Source organism: Perna viridis, chromosome 9, assembly GCF_037379345.1.
Source record: "Perna viridis isolate PV_CMFRI_1.1 ecotype Kerala chromosome 9, ASM3737934v1, whole genome shotgun sequence".
NCBI lineage: Eukaryota > Metazoa > Mollusca > Bivalvia > Mytilida > Mytilidae > Perna > Perna viridis.
Window position 1 is genome coordinate 43101834 of NC_142453.1, and position 15609 is coordinate 43117442.

Consider the following 15609-nt stretch of genomic DNA (forward strand, 5'->3'; position numbering starts at 1 on the left):
TAGATATCAACTTATATGACTTAATATATTAGACTGGCCGAGATGTAAAAAGGAGGAAGTTTTAATTAAGGTATGGATGACAACAAACGAGTCCTTCCGTAAGTTAAGATATGAAACTACCTTACTCTACATTCAGTTTGTTTTTCTCTTTCAGAACTATTTGGTCATTTGGCCAGTATTTAATCCATAAATTGTGGAAAGTTACACCGGATATTACTCCCTGTAAGACTGAAATCAGGCTTTCAGTACTTCTTATGTTATATTTTAGATTTGTGGTATATACCGTACACGGACTTCGTCCCCTATCGATTGATATCTCTGATACATAACACGTAAACTACCACAACATGGGCTTTAAGTGGATTTTCACATAAAGGCGACGTAAGCAGGATAAGCTTAAATAAATCAGAGTGATCATTTTTTTTATTCTAAGAACAAAATACACATATCAACTGAAGTGCGAATATTATGAAGAAGGCGAAAGTACATTGTGAACAGTTAACAAATTCAAAAACCATATTACATGTAGTAGCATATACTTCAATACATGTACATGTAATCTCTTATTACATTCCCGAAGTGGTTTTCAAATAACATTTCCATATAAACTCAACATAAGGAAAATGTTCACATGCTTTCATGACTAGTTAACATTTGCTTATGGAAATAAGACCTGCTATTAAACATGACTGCAGAAAAGATTTACAATATAGTCGTTCTATCCTTAGAACTTCGAGACAAGTCAGGCTTCGTCAGAAATCGTACGGAACAAAATATATATGAGTTTAAGACATAAAACATTATCATTATAATACTACAATTTAAATTGAACAATTGTGTAACTCATTTATTTTGTATATAAAAGTCTATATTTAGCTTTTAAGATATCCTGATATACTTGAACTAAGAATGATACAGATCGTTTGGTTATTTTAACAACTATTACTATGGACACTTTACCAGTACTAAAGGAAGACTTTGGTACCCCTTATCAGTTAATATTATTCTACAGTTACCCAGTTCCACGTGGAGTTTTAACAAATATCAGTATGAAACATTACTGGGTTGGAGCCACATGTATAAGTGACAGTAACTGGAGTCTTATAACTTCATTTGCAATTGTTATCGTACATGTACAACAGATCTGTTAAAAATGACAGGGTGTCAATAATTCTAGTGATTATTATTTATAAATGCAAATACAGGAAGATATTTTCAGATGTTAACATTTCCAACAATTTATATTTTCCTATTTCCAATTTCAGGAGCTTGACACTGAGTCCTTCAAAATGAAGTGCAGTATTTTATGACACTGAATGAGATTTAAGAATACATGGTAATTTGGATGCTACTGAAAAGCCCTTTGACTAAAAATAACATATCACAAAATAAAAGTGTCATTTGGTCTTACTGTAAAAAAAAATAGTACATATACATTAGGATCGCGTCTTTTTTATTGTGCAGATGTACACTTCTGTAAAACAGAAGACGAAGAAAAGAGAGGCTGCGATTCATCAGTTGGAAAGAACAAAACTGATCACAGATTTATTTAAAGACAAAACAATTTGAATATTTTCATTCTTCTTGTAAGAGTCAACTGTCAAATAATGGGAAAGTTGGTAAAACATATGAAGATAATAAGACTAGAATATTATTCTCTATATGAAAGGGAGATGGCAAGTAGGATCATTAGCTAAATGATCTTTGTGGATTTTTTTTTTATAACTTTTTGAAAAAAAAATGTAAATATTCAAAATCATTAAAAACATCTGAGTTTATGATAACAAATCAAATATAAAACCAGTATAATTCCATATATCTAGTAAGTTGATAGAAGTAATGAAACTCTTATTTTCATCAGTAACAATACTTCATAAAAAATGTTGCAGTAGCGCTACAACCAAAATGAACTTAGTTTTTTCACGGAAAACTTGTTTTAGTTTAAATTATGAATTACTCCATCTTGAAAGCATGACAATTTACTCGTCGTTTGACTAATTACTTGTTGCATAATAGTTTCTTCGACAATAAGAGAAATTTGCTGTTTCAGAACTTAATTGTGGTGAAACAATGGCGTCTAGGTAAAGCAGGTCTCAAGTTTCACAGTGTTCATTAGATGATTGGAGAAATATACAGTTACAAAAGACTTGAATGGACTTAAGATGACATGTTCCACTTGAACTGTACTGCTTACAATAACAATCATAAATGAACATCCCAATTTTAACAGTACTATAATATTCTTTACATTATATTCACCACATAATAGTTCATGTATTACAAAAATAAATAAATAAATGAAAAATGCAAGTTCTGTAAAGCACAGCAGTTACTATAATGTATGTGATGGTAGTACACGGGCTAAAAAGTTACATCACAGCTAATTTTACATTACAATTCTACATTTTTTTACACATTGTGATTGAAATAATGTATACAAATGCATTAATTTCAGAATTTCTGAAGAAAAAAAAACTGTTCATATAATAATCATGGCATCAGAATAGGTAGGCAGAATGTATATTTTGTATATAAAAATACTTTTAGTAATGTTATCAATACTAATATAAAATCAAATACAATTTATTGCATCATAAACTGAATAACGTATTAAATTCATTTATCCACAATCATTAACAATATTACAATAATTACATATAGAGTTCTTGGAGTTCATGACTTTTCCAATATCATATACTTTGAGCAGTAAATCAAAGACTACAACGATTAAATTTCTGTTTAGTCCAAATATCCTTTTTTATTATTTCAAAACATCTTTCAACACTTATTTCTTTGTAAAGCAATCCAAAATGTTCAAAAGAAAATACATATCAACCAATATTCCATCAAAGAAACTTTTTCTGTTATAAATCAAATATAATACATGTATATAAAACAACTAACATGTAAATTACTCCTCTGGTTTCTCTTAAATACTTTTATTAGAAATCGCAACCCAGGGCAAACAAATTCTGGATATAAACTTTCTCAGAACTTGGAGACAAGATAGGCTTCATGCACATTCACAAACATAAATTTCATAAAGGGACATATATCAATTGTATTCAATTATTAACTGTTCATTTCATCTTGTTTGTGGTTTGAAGAAAGATGGTCCTAAATCAAGTACAAAATCTCTCAGAACCTGGTGACAAGTCTGGCTTTGTGCACATTCATAAACAGAAACAAAAAATAATACAAAATTCACAAAAGAACATACATCAATTGCATTGAATTAAAAACTGTTCCTTTCATCTTTTTTGTGGTTTGAAAAAAAAGATGATTCTGAATCACAGAACACAAACTTTCTCAGAACTTGGCGACAAGTCCGGCTTCGTGCATTTATAAATCTTCAATTATATTAGAAATCGTAGTTTACAATTATTGAGATATTATCTGATAAAGCAATATCAAGTTTTACTATCAAGCAGTTTTACTTATAGTGGATTTAAGATAAACCCCCTTAAAGAATCCTAAGCATGTTCACCTCTATTTGTATTTTATAATTAAGTCAGTCAGATGGATTTTCGGATTGTGGTGCTACAGTGCCATCGTACGCTAACCAGGCAATGGACATTAATGTTGTGTCACAGACTAATCAACATGGCGTTCACTCCACAGCTACTGATGTTTCTAACACTAAAAAAGAAGTTTATATCAATGTGTCGACCTCAAGCTCTATGACAAACATAACAAGAGGCTCCCAGGAGCTTGAATCTCTCTCCTGGTTAAATTTTGTCTTTCAATGGCAATACATTTATCACGAGGTTAAGATCAAAAATCTAAACAGAACTTTTGTGCAAGATACCCCAAGGAACATCAATACTAAGTTTGATTCCAATCGATCAAGTAGGGTAAGAGAGAAATTTTTTTAAAGAAATAACATTAAAAAAAATGAAAGAAAAAACGTCGAAAAAAGTGCAATAACTCCTAAATGGCTTGACAGATTAAAATGAAAATATATATGCAATATATAGTCTAACCCCTATGTTCTATTTTCATTACCGGCGGCCATGTTGTTTGACGGATCAACAATCTAAACACAACTTTTGTGAAAGATGCCCAAAGAAACATCTGTGCAGTTTCATATAATTCCGCTAAGTAGTTTCTGAGAAAGGAGAAGATTTTTTTAAAAAATTGTTAACGACCACGACGACGGACGACGGCGACGGACGCCAATTGATGGCAATAGCTCACATGGCCTTTGACCAGGCAATACATCGTCGGGTGAGATCGCGGTAGTGCCGCTGAATATATCAAGTGGGACAACACCTATAGTCAATGCACACGTCAACATGACATTGCATGTATAGAATAACATTTCTGAAAGTCTCCTGCATAGTACAATTCAATTATGTCAGCAGTCTTTACAAAAGTTGAAATCCAAATCAAACGATATTCAAGTTTTTCGTTTGCAAGTCAACATAAACAGAAGGAAGCAATTTTTGTTAACAATTTTGATTTCATATAAATATATATTAATGAATAAATGTAACAATAAAATTTATGTCGTATTATAGCAGATTCATTTAGCTTTCAATGCATGTTCATTTTGAGTAAATTAAGTACATGTACATACAGATAAATACAAAAGGAAAAACAAGAATATACAGATCTCAAGGTATCAAAAGTGTTTATGACAATCAACAGATTTTAATGTTTTGATGATGTTCATCTCAATCACTTTGGTATAATATGATATTTTAACACAGTAAGGAGTGCCAAGTTGTATATGAAAGCCAGTAAAACTAATATGTATACCATTTATCAATATTTCCAACATCCAGATCTAATGACATAAATCTTACTAACTTAAAAAATATGATGGATTGAACTACAAGAGTCAAATGTTGATAATCACTCAAAATATTCTTACATAAGTAACCTGACAAAATATAATATATTAAATATAACAAGTTAGAAGACCATAACAAAATACGTATGAACTATAAGTCTTTATGGTACAGAATATAATCATTTTCTTCCGAGTTGCTCATTTACTTTTGTTACTTTGTATGTACGATTTTAGTTACTTTATATTCTTTGTTGTGTATGTCTGTTTTCCATGTCTGGTCTTTGTCCCTGGATTACGTTCTTTTGATTACCGCTATAACCTTGGTTCCCTTGATTACTCTTTATAAGTTAAGTTGTATAACTTAAAGAGTAAAAAAAAATACAAGTTACAAGCAAGTTAGAGCAATAAAGGATTCTTCAATAATATTTGTTTTTATTAATATACGGTGTATAAAAATCAATTGCACTTGGAGATAAGTACCTACATTGAATCATAATACTAAGAAAACAATATAATAAATTATGAATTAACACATCATATGACATGACATAGCATTATAAAGATGTTCACTGCTCATGTCCAGTCATTTTTATGTCAGATTGTTGTACTCCTCTACCCATTTCATTGCATTGATATTTTTTACTTAGTGATCCCCACTTTTATTTTCATAATTTGATTAAACACATCTTAACATAATATTTCGACATTTTTTTATGAAATTCTTGTTATTTCTTCTGCGTATAAAGCCTTTTAAGACAAAACCTATGGAAAATCATGTGAAATTTTCCAAGGCTTATGTTTCAAAAAGAAGCACACTGACCCATCATTTTATTTTTTACATTCTAGCATAAAAAGATCTTAACAGATTTTACAACCCTCTAAAATCCTTATAATCTTTAAACACAGCAGTGAATATCCTTAAGGAAAACAAAACAAATAGATTTTTTTCTCAGATTAGCTCTAATGTTCTATGTAAGCTGTAGGTTCATGACCTTGTAAAAGGGATTACTGATAGTAATTTCTTATTAACGCATTAGGTTAACCATATGGCAATATTCCAAGTATTAAACAGGATCCAGCTTTTCAGAAGTACAAATACTCTTTCTGCAATTTAATTGTTGTAGACAAGCGATAAACTTATATTTTAAAAGTTTTCAAATTATCAAGTAAATGGAGCATTTTGGCACTTTTCAAGCTTTAAGACAAAGGAGGCACAACAGGAGAAGTTTTGTGCAGATGGGCTTCATTTCAACAGCCAGCTGTTATTACTCAGTACTGTTTCGATTTGTTACCTTGGTAAACTATGCAAGACATATTAATAGTTTATTATAGCAAGACTTATTTGCCTAGCCAATTTCAATTTTAAGTGCAATCACTTTACTTTTGTTTTTATAACAAGTTTAAAATTAAAAGTCTTTTTGTTTTTTTTAAGTAAAAGTATATGATACTCCAATTATTAGTTAAGTAGGACAAATTGGTATAATGTAAAACAGATTTCTACCAAGAGAGCTCTATAAATCACTCACTAAGCTAGCTAGATTTGTGTTGAAATTGGAACTGGTCTATTAAGAATCAGTTACAGATTACACAGCCAACCTAAGATTTTTATTTCCATTTTGAGATAAGGTACATGAAGAGTTATCGTTCTTTATTTGCTTTGATAAAGTTGATGTTAGTTTGAGATTAATGTATTAAAAACACAGATTGCAAACTTTGCAATAAAATAAAACAAAATACTCCTACCCGTCTCTTTGAAATATATTTGTAGTTATTGATATATTAACTCAATCTAAAAAAGAGCCATTAAGCAAACAAAGACCATCCAGCTCTTGAATGGTATAAACTTGTCATTTACACCATTTACAATCTTCCCATTCCCAATTGTCCTTAAACCCACCCCGCCCCCATAGAAACCCCCCGCCCCCATAAAAACCCCCACCCTCATGAAATCCCAATTGCATATTTCTTATCAGTTATTTTATTTTTCAACATTTAAATTATCATTTGTAATTTCATATTAATGAATACTTTCCCGTTCAATTTCTCTTCCTTTCCATTCAAATTCTCCACCCCCCTATATAAATAAATACCCATCCCCAATCCGCATTCTCCATTCATCCATATGCCATTAAATGGGAAATTTTCTGTATTCTTTCAATATTTGAAATCACAAATCGATAGATTTCCAATGTACGCATACAATTACTGAAATTCTGTACACTTTGTACATTTACAAAATGGCTGACGGTAAGCTACATACCTATTGTGAAATCCTGTAGCTCGATTATTATTATTTAAAAAAAAATGTTCTAATTATAATAGCTTCTATCAAATTTGTCAATAAAAAACGCTGGTATTCTACATTCTTTATACTTTTTTTCGCTAAATCTACATAGCCATTTATAATTAAGGTATACATTTTTTTTAAGTATTCCTTCTTTTCCGTTCAATATGCACTATATCCACTCCCCATCCATATTCTCCATTCATTCATATACAATAAAATGGGAAGAATTTTCTGTACTCTATCAACATTTGAAATAACAAATCGATGTGGCTGAATGTACAATTAAGACAAAAAAAAAAAAAATAGATTTTATGATACCACAACGAGGTTGAATTACATAAATGCATCTCGCAGCTATGACGATGATTTTGGACATATTAATGTCTATAATATGCTTCTACCGAATTATTTCTCTTCCCAGCTTTCTATGTAGGAGATAACTTATAAAATTACAATATGTCCAAAATGTTCAATAAGTTCGATTAAACATTAAATGTAAGATTCCAGAATTTTTAATTATTGAAAAAATTGATAAAAGCTATCATAAATGGAAAACGCTTATATTCGGGCAGCAAGATTTCAGAACTGGTATATAGCTTACTCTCAGCCATTTTGTACATGTACAAGGTGTACAGGATTTCGGCATCAACGAATATATTGATTTTGGACTAGAGAATACAGCACTTCATCAATGGAGTATACAAGAAAACACCTCTCTGAAGACAGTTAAATTGAATTATCATCCACCTGCAAGATATTTGAAGAATTGTGGTCCAAATCTAAGTTTATTAAAATGCTGTTTCGACGGGAGGAAAATATTGTATATGCCAATAATTTGAGCCTTCCTTCATTCCAATATATGTTCGATTGTATTAAGAATAATGTGTGTCGCAAATTAGACGATTTTTTTGCTATAGTAGGCATTTCATGCTATTTCATGTCGGAAGAGTCAGTGCTTGACTATATTTTAGCTATGATTCCACCGTCAGAAAAGAAGTTATACTTAAAAGCAATGCATACCTTAATAAAAAAATGGCTATGTAGGTTTAGTGAAAAAAGGTATACACTTTAACCTTTGTTCAATAAACAAACTAACCCTTATTATTTAAAGCAAACTTCAATATCATTGAACAGTAATGTCTCTAATAAAACAATATGAAGTAAGTTAACAAACAAAGCCTTCTTGATGGCTTATAAAAAAACTATTTTGAACCCACAATTAGGTATTAATTAATAAATGCATCCCGCTATTAAGATTAGGATGTTGAACATTTCAATGTCAATATTATAATCATATCGAAGCATTTCCCTTCCCAGCTATCTAGGTAAGAGGTAACTTACATTATGTTCAAAATGTTCAATGATTTCTTTACAACATTATGAAAAAAAATCTTTTTACTTTGTTGATTAGAAAAAATGTCTTCTGAATACTTTAATCTGCAGAGTTCATTATTGTTTTTTTCCAAAACTGAAGTATTCTTTGTGATCAGAATTAAATTGGTAACAAACAAAACCAAATGTATATCTCAAATAATCAATATGATCATTGAACAGAAAACTTTCGTTTATACCTAGGCAAAATCCGTGTGTTGTTCACAACTGGTGCAATGTGTGCCATCTTTCTGCTGTCTTGTGGAATAATGTAAATGGAGAATTTCTATCATTATCTGTCTATACGATACAACTATCTTTGTCGTTTAATCCATTATATTAAAGATCGGGAAGGACATTTTCCAGTCATTGAGAGGACGGCACACAAACAAATCCTATGATCATCGTGCATCCTAACATAAAATAAAATATGAAACAAACAGTGTCACACTTATTCACAATTGATCTTTGACGATATACACATATATATATATGAAATCCATATCTCTCAAACCTGTGCATTGGGGACAAAATCAGAATATTTAAAATTGCGTGTATGTATTTTAATGGTTTTAAATTGTACCAGAAAAAAAATGGATTGATATTCATTTTGACGAATCTGAGTTTTGTGAATACATAATTGTCAGGACATGTAATGTAGAATGTGTCGTGAAAAAGATATCACGCTTCGTAGAGACATTTATAATATCCCTGTTTACATTAACTGACATTTGTATGTAATGTGAAATTCGAATTATGATCTGACGATGCTAAAGTACATTATTGATTGTTTGATAAGAAGAAATGCTATATAGAAAAAAGCAGCCCTATTAGGGTATACAAGAACTTATGTTTTAGTGAATATTAGAAAGCAACGCCATTATGCAAATATTCTCTAGATTTCGCTCAGGACTTTAGGGAAACCTTTCCTAGAAATGTGCTAGAAACATAATTTTACAGTATATTTTAAATCAGGCCTTTATATAAAACAATAAGTATTCTTCTTTTTTTTTAGGATATAAATATAAGTTTCTATTAGCCATTTGTCCTATCTATTCAACATTGTACTTCAATTTACCTGTTTTTTTAGCATAAAATGAAGTAGATAGCTATCCCAGTTGCTTCAGTTTCTTCATTTTCAATTCTTTTTTTTTCAACAAATGTTCCAAATAGACAGTGTCATTTTCCTCGACTCTGCAAACAAAAAGAATTCTGTTTATGGAAGACAAATATATAATATAAATTTCATAATTTGTATTCAACAACACAAGACAGGGATTTTTGTTGAAAAAATTTATATTTTTCAAAATCAAATTCTAACCTAAAATGGGTCATTTAGGCATCGGCCCCCAAGATGAACTTTTTGAAAATTTTGATCTGATTTCGTTTTTCTAAATTCTCTTTCAAAAATTTACTTATATGAAATTTGATTTAAAAAAAAAACAGACAGTGATTTTCGTGCTGAGTAAGTGTTTCTATTTACAAATAATTTTCAAAATAAGACCAAAATATAAATTTAGGCTGAATAAAGCACCTCAGTGACCGTTTCGAAAAATGATAACATTCAATAGTGATTGAATTGATTAATTAATTCAGCAACGATGTTAGAATTGTAATACACAGATAGTGCTTTAATTGTACAAGTAATCAATCATTTTTTTTTGTGCGATGTACATTGTTAAAAGGTCTTTATGTTTGGTTCAGTGTACAGGAGATTTTTTTTTACTTATACTTGGCATTCATGACGTTAAATTTAAATTGTAATTCGATTAATTACAATTGCAAAATATATGTAATTCATTTAATTAAATGTCCGAACTCATGTAATGGCAATAATAATTTGACTGAAATATTATTCATATATTAAGTTTTAATCAATTATTATCAACCCTTATTGACAGTTTTTTTTTTCGATCGAAAATAAGGTGATTTGTAATTCATACATCCTTCGATTTTACATACTCGTACGAAACAATTTATTCTTTCTATTGTGAATCTATTTTTGACGACCATAAAGTTATGACATATTTCAGTCTGAAATGCGTAAATGTTCATCTTAAAAAGTCACTTTGAAATATGGCATTTTTCGCTAGATATAGAGGGCATTTTATCGATATAACTAATGTAGTAAGACAGCAAAAACAAATTTTATCTCATTGGATTTGCGATGCAATTAATGACAAGACGACGTCATTCAATAATTGTGAACAAACATTTGTTTAAAAACATTTTACCTCTATTCACAAGGCGTGATATAATGCAGACCGCAATCTTTCATGTCTATGAGATTTTATCCATGTGGTGACATGTCACTTCATTATAGAATTAAATAGTTACGCCTACAACTCTGAAATAGTTTTGTTCTTCATAGTCGTTTTATGGCATATTTATTTACATGGGTCAGATAGATAAAAGGCGCTTAACAATCTAAACCCCGTCTTGTTTGTACGCTTGTTCAAAAAAATCTAAGGACATTTTACAAAATATGAACCACATCCTTGTGTATCCTATCCATGAATAGATTTGTTTTTATCAATTAACGTGGATATTCGAGTCACACGATTGAAAGCAAATATTTAGAATTATGTATTTTCTACTTTATGTATCAAGTATTTGAAAACCCAAACTTCGACTAACTCAATTATATAGGAGATTTTGTTTTAACTGACGCACATTATTTTCATTCAAGTTTGTATCATCAATTAAATGGTTAAATTGAGATACACTAAATATTTCAAATGTCTTCTTTTCTGTACATTAATTATATATTAATGACGCCTCCTTTTTTTATTGAAATGCCTAATACCTACAATTACTCCCCAACTTGTTAGGAGGGAGACATGCATTTTGGAGAAAAAAAATACAAACTAAATATTTTTACCGGTCATTATTTTTGCCATACAATCAACCATGTAAACGCGATATTGGCAACGTCTAAGGACCGGATGTGCAGATTTTTTTCTCCTAAACGAAGATTTTAGAGAATTAATGTGATAAAACTCAAGTTTTGGGATATTCCGACGAATAGGAGACATGGGAGCATGGACCAGGTGCACTGATAGGGTAAGCGGCCCCTGCTTTTCTAGAAACACTCACCGAGTTGCTCATAAAAAGTCAAGTCCGGGGTAGACAAACGAGGAAAGGCAAACCATGACCCGTTGAATAACTCAGTTTTCATGGTGCTGATGGATACATCATAACAATCCACGAGTTCATGATGACGACCATAAAACTTCTGTAGTGATGACTTCAATCTTGTAGCAATATAACCCTGTTCCAGAAGCCTATTTGTCAGACTTTTAGGGCGATACAAAAAGTCTGCGTAGTTTCGGCAAGCTCTGGCATAGCGTATGAGTTGTGATATGAACACTCCATACGCAGGAGCCGAAGGGATGTTGCCACAGATGAAAGGAAAGTTGACAATTCTGAATGAAAAGTAATCACATTTGTGGTAAAGTTTGGTCAATAATTTTCCTTTACTATCGATTTCGAAGTGTAGCTCAGGAAATTAGAGCTTTTCATAGAATTTTGATGGCAAGTCGAATGTTATTCTTGTAAATTAATTGATAATATACGTTTAATTTGCTCCTGGCATAATTACAAGCAATCACCATCTATACCCCCTACGTCACGTAAAGTCTACAACAATTCGTCAACGGAATAGAATTTTTTCTTAAGCCCATTAATTGCTTCTGCAACACTTGCTGCGGCTATCACTGATGGTTTGTGCATAATAAATCCCATTTCAGTAAATTGCATACGTAAATGAATTTTTGAGCATGTCTTGTCTCGCAAATTAACTGCAATTGTCATTAAATTCAAAAAATGATCAGAAAATCAGTAGGTGTAACGGATAACAATCCCCAGTTCAGTGTTCTCAAAACTGATGATTCCAGTGCATACATGTCTTTCAGGGTGAAATAATTTCCTGCACATGAAATAAGTTTTTGTGGTTTTATTGGATCTGTTTTCCCTAGTTTTGATGCAACAAGTAATCCAACAGCCCCCAAAAGTTGCAGTTGTGTCCGATCAATATCTATCAATGACATGTACCTATCAATATAATTCACTGCTAGAAGTGCTACATTATCCGTTGATTCTTCTTCTTCACATAATTCAATCATCCATTCGATTGTCAATTACGTACGTACGGTTTAATGTCTGTTTGAATAATTTGAAAATAGTTTTCTTTTGGACGATACCTGCCCTCTGTGGCAAACAAAGTTGTCAACACTTTTCTTCCGACAGATGCGATATTTCGTTGACATTGTACTGAACCGTTTGAAATTCAAAGGATTTAAAGTTGGTGCATACAGGGTTATCTAATTCAGATTCATAACATTCTAAATCCATTTTCTACATTATAGTTTATAAAAATAACATCAATAAAGTCTCGTCAGCTCACGAGGTGTGCCAGTTGCAAAACCAAAATAATCCAGCCCATATTTATAGTCTATTTCCAACATTTAGAATTATTATTGTGAACAATCAACAAATCAAGAGTGCATAAATGCACTCGTAAATATCGGATATTTCCTTGCTTTTATTATGATTATATCAAAACTTTCCTATCATTCTAGGTAAAGGTGAATCAAAATTAATTGTCCATCATAAGGTACTGTATAAAATGATTTAACAAATAAAATTTAATTGGTCAAAAAGCCACTTAAAAGCGCTTTAACAGAAATCGTTCGACGTTCTCAAGGCAGCTAGCAATATAATCAGGACGCTCTTAATTATGCAAATATGATTAGCCTTACAGCTATTATCATTAAAGTAAATCATAATGTGATCTTAAAGTCAATAAGAAGCAACACTGTTGGTCCATTTTTATCTTTTTGGTAACATATGGATGTTTATATCAAATCTCTTTTTATAAGTTTAAAACAAAGTGAGATGAGTATCAATTAATGTTTGAATTGATAGATTGAAAGGCCACAATTTTATCCATTTAAGATCTCTTGCAAAGTTCTATACCTCAACATTTTTATTACACATCACACCATTCCCTATCCCAGTTTTCTACATTGAAAAAGATTAAGTACATAAGCATAATGTACATTTCAAATTAATACAATAACACAATATTTGAGTAGTCAACACACCTCAGAGAGAGCAAAACGCCCTGGAGAAAAAAAAAGAATTAAATATTGTTCACTGTAAAATATTATGTCATGAATACTATCTATGGATGTACCAGTATACAAAATGTCCCCTCCCCAGCTAGGTAAAGGAAACTGTACACATTAGATGTGATGTTTTCGGTGGGAAAGTGCTATTTCACATAGTATGACAATGTTATCAATAGTGTTCGAAATAGATGTGATGAGCATGTATGATTTAGGTACAAATGTATCAAATATAATGGGCATATATATATATAATAGGAGTGCTGCTGGCGTCTTTTGTGATGGGCATGTACAATTTTTTTATGAAAAGGCTGTTTCAAGTAGTATCGCTATGTTCAGAGTACAGTCTATTTCAGATGTGAAGAGGGTATATGTTTGATTTGGAAAGTGATACTGCAAATAGTACGGCCATATGAAGAGTACAATTCACATCAGATGGTTTCTTTTCAGAAGAAATTACTAGTCTCAGTAGTAAGCCAAATTATGCCAACATTCCGTATTATATGTTATGACTTCGTACTTGCCATTTCAAGTAGTATGGTCATGTTAAGTGTACAGTACAATCAGATGTAATGAGCATGTTTGATTTTGGTAGGAAAGTGCTTTTGCAAGTGGTATGGCTATATTAATAGTAGGGTTTGAATAACATATGATGGATATGTATGATTTTGGTTAGGAATTGCACTTTGAAGTAGTATGGCAATAGTTATAGTACAGTCCGCGTCAAATAAGATGAACATGTATATTTTAAGTAGGAAAATGCTATGATAGGTATTATGGCTATGCTAAAAATACGGTACAAATTTGATGTGGTGAGTGTAAATGTTTTGGGTAGGAAAGCGCTAGTTCAAATAGTACCGATATATTTTGAGCACATACGAAAAAGATGGAATCAACAAGTACACTTTTTGTATGAAAACCCGTTCTTACGTTGCCACTCAAGGTTTAGAGTACATAAGGTATGGTTCGCTATATCAAGAGGACGATACAAATCAGAGATAAGAACATGTATGAATATGTATGAATTTAGTAGGAAAGTACTATTTTAGCTACCTGCCAATGTCAGCAGTAGAAGTCAGAGAAAATGTAATGACTATGAATATTTTGGGGTAGGGAAGGGCTATTTCAAGGTCTTTGGCTATATTGAGAGAGAAGTCGGCAACTGATGCGAGAATCACATATGTGTTTGGTAGTTAAGTGCTATCTCAAGTGATTTGGCCCTATGATGTGTACTGTCCACATCAGATGTGATTTTTTCGGTGGGAAAGTGCTATTTCACATAGTATGACAATGTTATCAATAGGGTTCGAAATAGATATGATGAGCATGTATGACTTAGGTACAAATGTATCAAATATAATGAGCATATATATTTATGTTGGAAAGTGCTGTTTGAAGAAGTTTGGCTATATATATTAGGAGTGCTGCTGGCGTCTTTTGTGATGGGCATGTACAATTTTGTGATGAAAATGCTGTTTCAAGTAGTATGGCTATGTTCAGAGTACAGTCTATTTCAGATGTGAAGAGGGTATATGTTTGATTTGGAAAGTGATACTGCAAGTAGTATGTCCATATGAAGAGTTCAATTCACATCAGATAGTTTCTTTTTAGTAGAAACTACTAGTCTCAGTAGTAAGCCAATTTATGCCATCACTCCGTATTATATGTGATGACTTCGTACTTGCCATTTCAAGTAGTATGGTCATGTTAAGTGTACAGTACAATCAGATGTAATGAGCATGTTTGATTTTGGTAGGAAAGTGCTTTTTCAAGTGGTATGGCTACATTAATAGTAGGGTTTGAATAACATATGATGGATATGTATGATTTTGGTTAGGAATTGCACTTTGAAGTAGTATGGCAATAGTTATAGTATAGTCCGCGTCAAATAAGATGAACATGTATATTTTGAGTAGGAAAATGCTATGATAGGTATTATGGCTATGCTAAAAATACGGTACAAATTTGATGTGATGGGTGTGAATGTTTTGGGTAGGAAAGCGCTAGTTCAAATAGTACCGATATAT

The 15609-nt window shown here is 31.3% G+C and overlaps 1 protein-coding gene and 1 long non-coding RNA gene across 13 annotated transcripts in view; one reads left to right on the plus strand and one right to left on the minus strand.

Annotated features, from left to right (window-relative positions):
• Positions 1–351, plus strand: part of LOC148608620 (uncharacterized) — a 68271-nt gene extending 67920 nt beyond the window's left edge. For 6 of the 9 annotated variants that reach the window (XR_015914900.1, XR_015914898.1, XR_015914895.1 and 3 more), the window contains one exon: positions 269–350. This is a non-coding gene — a long non-coding RNA (uncharacterized LOC148608620). Of the gene's footprint in view, positions 1–268 lie in introns of all 9 variants that reach the window. The other 3 variants (XR_015914901.1, XR_015914894.1, XR_015914902.1) reach the window with 3 other exon arrangements.
• A 54-nt stretch (positions 352–405) lies between these two features.
• Positions 406–15609, minus strand: part of LOC148608621 (uncharacterized) — a 64231-nt gene continuing 49027 nt past the window's right edge. For 3 of the 4 annotated variants that reach the window (XM_088543667.1, XM_088543673.1, XM_088543672.1), the window contains 2 exons: positions 9532–9647; positions 8206–8866 (listed from right to left, as the gene is read on the minus strand). The gene's annotated coding sequence lies outside the window, so the exon portion shown is untranslated. Of the gene's footprint in view, positions 3640–8205; positions 8867–9531; positions 9648–15609 lie in introns of those variants that run through there. The other variant, XM_088543668.1, reaches the window with a different exon arrangement.